This window comes from Microcebus murinus, chromosome 10 (assembly GCF_040939455.1).
Source record: "Microcebus murinus isolate Inina chromosome 10, M.murinus_Inina_mat1.0, whole genome shotgun sequence".
NCBI lineage: Eukaryota > Metazoa > Chordata > Mammalia > Primates > Cheirogaleidae > Microcebus > Microcebus murinus.
The window spans coordinates 22,813,875-22,819,874 of NC_134113.1; positions in this window are offsets into that span (position 1 = coordinate 22,813,875).

The window sequence follows — 6,000 nt, forward strand, 5'->3', positions numbered from 1 at the left end:
GTATGTAGTCCAGTCTATTGTCTTAAAACAAAATGGTAGTGAATAAAGTATTTAGAATTAGTACATCATTTTTATGCCTGCAGTTTCCAATGTGTACAGAGAGACTTGAGTCAGGTGTTCAACACAAAAATAAATATTTGTTTCCATTTATGTTTTCATCAATGCATCGCTCTGTTGTGTTTGATTTTTTTTTTAACTGTGCCTGTTCTAATAAAGTTAATTACTTAGGTTTATAGAGGTAACCTGATAACCAATCCAGCATTGTGCATAGATTTATCCCAGCTTCTCTGGGGGTGGTAAGAGATATGGTGTTATAATTCAATTAAGCAAGAAACTGATGCATGGTATATGAAAGGGAATTATAAGATTTATTTAATCCAGAACCCTGAAATATGTGCCATCGTAGCTCTTTGCTTCTTACCATCAAGCCATTACATTGTTTTATATGAATGGTTCATATTTTACCCTTTCTAGCGATTTTCACATTTTGGTACTTTCATACTTTCATCTGGGATCCAAATGATCTGCCTAAATCTTTCTGTAAAAATCCTTCTGCCTAACATACTTCCTTTAGAATTTCTATGTTTGCAAGTCTGCTCTCTTCATTTTTGTGCAAAAATATTATTTGGTCCTTATTCTAAATCAATATCTTCATTTAGGTATAGAATTCTGGATTGGCAATTATTTTGTTTCAGCCCTTTAAAGACACCCCATTATCTTCCTGCTTCCATCATTTTCATTTAGAAATTGGCTAAAATACTACCATTGCTCCTTTGAAGGTAACATATCTTTTCTGTGCTCTGGTTATTTTAAGATCTTCTTTTTGTCTTTTATTTTCAGTAGTCTCTCTCTAATGTGCTCAGGTATAGTTTTCTTACATTTATCTTACTTGAAATATTTGAGATTTCTTGTTTGAAGCTTTTCATCAGTTTTGAAAACTTCTTATATCTTGAATGTTTATTTCTCCTCCATTCTCTCCCCTCTCCTTCTGGTATTACAATGTATGATAGACCTTTATACTCTGTCTCATATGCCTGATAGATACTTCTCTGTATTATCTATTCTTTTTTTCTGTACTTCAATCTAGATATTTTCTATTGATCTTACAGTTTATCACACCTCTCATCAGTTGTTTCTAATTTGTGATCAAACCCATATACTGCTTGTTTTCTGAAAAGATGAGGGTAGAAAGAATTCTTATCCCTAGAGGGAGCAAGACTGAGGCCCCTTTCTTACCATCAGTACTTTCAATGTCAAAATAAACAATGATCCAAATGCTCCTCCAAATGTATATATTCAACTTCCTACTTGACTTTTCCAATTAAAAATTTAATAGGCATCTTAGATTGAATACATTCAATTAAAAATTCTCGATCTCCTCATTCTGCTTCTCCCTCAATCTTCCATCCCTCCATAAATGACAGCTTTCTACAGAGTTCTAACTGCACTGGCCAAATACTTTGTAATCATCTCTAACTCCTCTCTAGTGACTTTGCATTTCACTCAGAACACCACCCAAGCTTTGTACCATAGACTCTGGGCCATAAATAATCTGTCCTCCTTCTACCTTTCTGACTTCACCTCCTGCCACACTTCTTTTCTCTCATTGTACTCCAGTCATGGTGATCTCTTTGCTGCTCCTTGAACAATCAATGCCACTTCCCTCAGCAGGGTCTTACACCAGTTGTTTCCTCAGCTTAGATATGCTTCTTCCAGATATATATGAGGTTTTTGCTATAACGTCACTCCTCACAAAAATTTTACCTGATTATTCTGTAAAATCCAGTGTCTCTCCCATCACTCTCTACCCCGTTACCTTATTTTGCTTCTCTTCTTTGCTTTTATCCCTACTCAACATATTATATATTTATTTATTTAGTTGTCTTCTTTGCTAGAATATAAGCTCTATCAGAGCAGAGGCATTATCTGTTATGTTACTGCTGTAACCTCTGTGTCAGCCACACAAATATTGGAATAAGGCATCCCCATTTTACACATTTGGAAAGGGAGAAACCAAGAGGTTAAGCCATTTAGTCCAGGACATAGAGCTAGCGAGTAGTAGACTGAACCTGGTAGCTTGACTCCATAGTCTATGCTCCTAGCTACTTTACTGTACCCTCTCCTAATAGAGGAGATTTTAATTAATTGCCTGGGCCACATGGAGCCACAAAATTTCTTTTGCATATAGGAGTTAGACCCAAAACAAAAAAGAAAACAGGGTGTCATCTGACATGTCCTGAACACTCCCAGAATCCTGTTTGTTTTCTAAAAAGATGAAGGTAGAAGGGAAAGAATCCTTATCTCTTGTGGGAGCAAGACTGAGGCCTCTTTCTTACCATTAGTTCTTTGAATGTCAAGACAAAATGAAGACAATGATCCAAGAAATAGAGGAGGGAAAAGAGAGAAAAGCAGGAGAGATGAGAGAGAGAGAGAGAGAGAGAGAGAGAGAGAGAGAGAGAGAGAGAGAGAGAGAGAGAGGAAGAAAGAGAGCATGTAGCCTCATGCAGATTCAGATTTTACTTTTTTCCACATCATACCAAAACCATACCATGACATAACTTTCTCATTAAATAAATGTCCACTTCGTTGATTCTTATTCATTCTAATGAGAGGAAGGAGATGTAAAGGAAGTCATGGACTCTCCTTAAAAGACAAAACACACACATCCTCTTAATAGTTCCCATTGGTAGGGTAGAGAGAAGAAAGCAAAGGAAGACAGAGCCCCATCTGGAGAATAGAGGAACCATGTGATGAGGAAATCTGTCCCCCTCAGAAAGACTCAGAAAGCAAGCATAGGAAGGGTTAATTTAGAGACGCTAATGGAACCTGGGTGCCAATGGTTAAGCTCTGAATGGGTAGGAAGCTATCAACTTACTAATAAAGGAGTTTAATAGAAGTTAACTGTCCACTCAGGTTGTGTGTCTAAGACTGGAGGTTAAATAATCTCTTTTAGAAATGATGCAAAGTCTAGTGAGAAAGAAAGAAATAGATTTGACCTGTATTTTACATGTGTTTTTATTTTTAAATATGTGCTCTGTAAAAGGGTCAAGGGATTTACCACATTTTGAGGCCATTTTATTTTATATGTAGAAATTATCAATGTATTAGATAACTTATTTATGTTATAGAAGTTAAACTCTGCCTCTCTGTAGGTTTCCCAACTGGTGCTACTTCTGCCTTGGCAGAGCTGCACTGGTAAACTCTATTTTCCCAAATATCAGTTCTCCAGGTATTTAAAGACAGTTTTCATATTCCCCCCAGATCTCCTCTGTTATGTCCTCTACTCTGCTTTCAGCTCTCACTCTAGGTAGACTCCAATCCCACATTCTAATCATTGGCTAGACATTCAGATCAGGAGGTTGTCTTGCTTAGATATCAAATTCAATGTGACGAAAACTGAGCAGAATCACTTCTGTATAGTCTAGAACAACTCTTCCCCCTGATTTTCCCATCTGCTAAGGAGTCATTTTTTACTCTATTATTTCTCTACTACAATCCCAAATTAAATAAATCACCATGTCTTTGTGAATGTCATTCCATTTGCTCCATGCTTCCCATTTCCTCTGCCTTGGCTAGAATCCATGCCATAATTACCTCTCCCTTGGACTTCTAATTAATGTCTTCTCACCTCCAACTGCCCTTTCTTCCAGTTCATCTAACATATTCCAGCTAAATCATATTCTTACTCAAAATTGTCAGTGTTTTCTAATGGTTGTTAAATAAAATACAAATTCCTTAACCCAGTATTCAAGGTAGTCTGCACTATGGTCTAATTTTATGGGATTTATCTTGTACCAGATCTTCATATCAGTAACAATAACAATAGTTAAAATGTATTGACTGATTTTGATTCTCTGCTATGCCTTGTATAAATCATACCTTCTAGAACAATGTTGTCCAACATGGTAGCCACCAGTCACATGTGGCTAGAAAGCATTTAAAATGAGGCTGGCCCAAATTAAGATGTGCTGTAAATGTAAAATACACACTGGAATTTGAAAACTTAGTATGTAAAAAGAATATATTATATTTCATTAATTTTGTATTGATTACATGTTAAAATGATAATGTTTGGATATATTAGGTTAAATAAAAATTAAAATTACTTTTACTTCTATTTTTAAAATTTTTATACTATGAAACTTGGGAAATTTAAAATTACATATGTGGCTTTAATTTCTGGCTCAAATTATATTTCTATTGAATAGTTCTGCTTTAGCAAAACAAATAAGTATGTCTATGGACAAAAAATGGAGAAAAATTATATAAAAATAAACACTTTTAAAAGAATGATAGGATCTAGAGATGAGGTTTTGCTCATTTTTTAAACAGTCTTTTCCATTTTAATTATTTATAACAAAAATTATGATGCTTAACTAAGTTTAAAAATTATCATACCCTGCTCTCAAAATACCTCTTTCTATAGGAAGCCTTTTTCAGGAATCTTAGCTGGAAGTAATTTCTTCCTCATTGGATTTTTAAAAATATCTATCTATAGTTCTAAAGTTTGTGATATACAGAATCACCTGGGGTATATTTAAAAAACTACCAGATGCTCAGACCAATTGAATCAAAAATTTTGAGGGTAGGGTCCAGTATCAATATTTTAGAAAAGCCATGTTGAGAAATAGCAATGGATCACACTTGTAGCATTTATTAGAGGCTTCTTGTAGTGCATAAATTTGTCTGTTATTTTCTTTACTAGATATAAGGTAAGCATCTTTGTATCCTCCATGCTGCAAGGTTTTAGACATCATAGATCTTCAATGAATGTTATTAAATAAATGCTGAGAAGTTGAAAAGCATTTTCATAAACAAAATCAATGTAGGTAAATTTAGTAAGTTCCATTTGTCAACTACTGAGAAAGGCTCTTAATAGCTCATTTATTCCTTACCACAATCCTGTGATATGGGTAGTATTATTATGCCCATTTTGATGAAGATGAGAAAATGGATATTCTGAAAATTAAATAAAATGGATGTGACACCACACTAATCAGTGACAGTGTCAGGGCTTGAACACAGGTCTAATTGATTACTAAGCACCAAAGGTTAATTACTGTTATCCTGGAAAGAGGGCAGACATTATTGTTCTCTATACTGAATACCATCAAAATGCAATCTGACCAGAAAAGTAAGAAATTGATAAAACAAGACAGGAAAAATATCTTGTCCTTTTATGACTAGAGTTGAGGGATGGCAGTGAGTAAAGAAGAAAGTTTTAACTTGCACTGAGAGTAGAAGTGCCCCTGAATGTACTGCAAAAAACTTACTCTTTCAGATTTTCTCACGTTAGAGTGAAAATCTTTGAATAGTAGACAACTAAATCATATGTTGGGCTGAATTCAATTCCGCAAACATTTGTTGAGGGTCTCCTATGTGCCACTCACCATGCAAGGTCCTCAGCATACAATAAATTAGTGTCTGACACATAGTAGACACTGGGAATCTTGAGTACATTGCTGAGATCCTGAATGTCTGAGTAACGATTTGTGAGAAAGACAGCTCCTGCTCAAAGGTGCTCACAGTCTGGTGGGGAGAACAGTTAAGTAAAGAGACAATTACAGCACAGTCTGATCTCTGTTGTAAAAGAGCTAAGTCTAGAGGCGAAGGTGGGCATTAGAACATAAAGGGTCATCTAACTGAAGACTTCCTGTGGAGGGAAAAGGCCACAGTCTCTCAACTCTTGCATTTAGAGGAAAGTTTCTAGCTACAGAATGCTATAGATTCCTTCCTTTTACTTAAAATATCCAGGATCCAGGAGTTAGCCCAGCTATTTTTAATTAGCACTGCCAATAGGAAGCATGTGTTATCTCATGGAATGCAACACTCCGCACACAGGAACTTGAGGAAGCCTAACCATTGCCCTCAACTCCAACTCCTCCTTGCCTGCCTGTGTTCAATCAGTTGCAAACTCCTTCCTAATAGTCCTTCTTAATAGCTTTCTGATCTGTCCCCTGTCATCTCCATCTTCATTGCTACCACTGTCCTTTGGGTGCT